Here is a 607-nt window from a genome sequence, read left to right as displayed (position 1 = left end):
TTTTTCTATGTGCCAGAGACTACTGGAGAATGCTTTTGCAGAAAAACAGAGGGAGCATGAGCATCTGCTCTTCTTTTCTTTTTTTTTCTTGAGACGGAGTCTTACTCTGTCGCCCAGGCTGGAGTGCAGTGGCACGATCTCGGCTCACTGCCAGCTCCGCCTCCCGGGTTCATGCCGTTCTCCTGCCTCAGCCTCCCCAGTAGCTGGGACTACAGGTGCCTGCCACCACGCCTGGCTAATTTTTTGTATTTTTTAGTAGAGACGGCGTTTCACTGCACTGTGTTAGCCAGGATGGTCTCGATCTCCTGACCTTGTGATCCACCCACCTCAGCCTCCCAAAGTGCTGGGATTCCAGGCGTGAGCCACTGCGCCTGGCCACATCTGCTCTTATTTTCCGACAGCTGAGGGGTGAATTGCCTGTTATGGGCTGAATTGTGTCCCCTCAAATTCTTATGTTGAAGCCGTAACCTACAGTACTTCAGAATGGGAGTCTATTTGGAGATAGAACCTTATGAGAGGAAATTAAGTTGAAACGAGGACATTAGGAGCCTTAATTCAATCTGACTGATGTCCTATGAGGAAATTCAGGCAGGTAATGTAGCTCATG

Source organism: Gorilla gorilla, chromosome 10 (genome assembly GCF_029281585.2).
Source record: "Gorilla gorilla gorilla isolate KB3781 chromosome 10, NHGRI_mGorGor1-v2.1_pri, whole genome shotgun sequence".
In the NCBI taxonomy this organism is placed as follows: domain Eukaryota; kingdom Metazoa; phylum Chordata; class Mammalia; order Primates; family Hominidae; genus Gorilla; species Gorilla gorilla.
Note: the sequence above shows the minus strand (reverse complement) of the source record.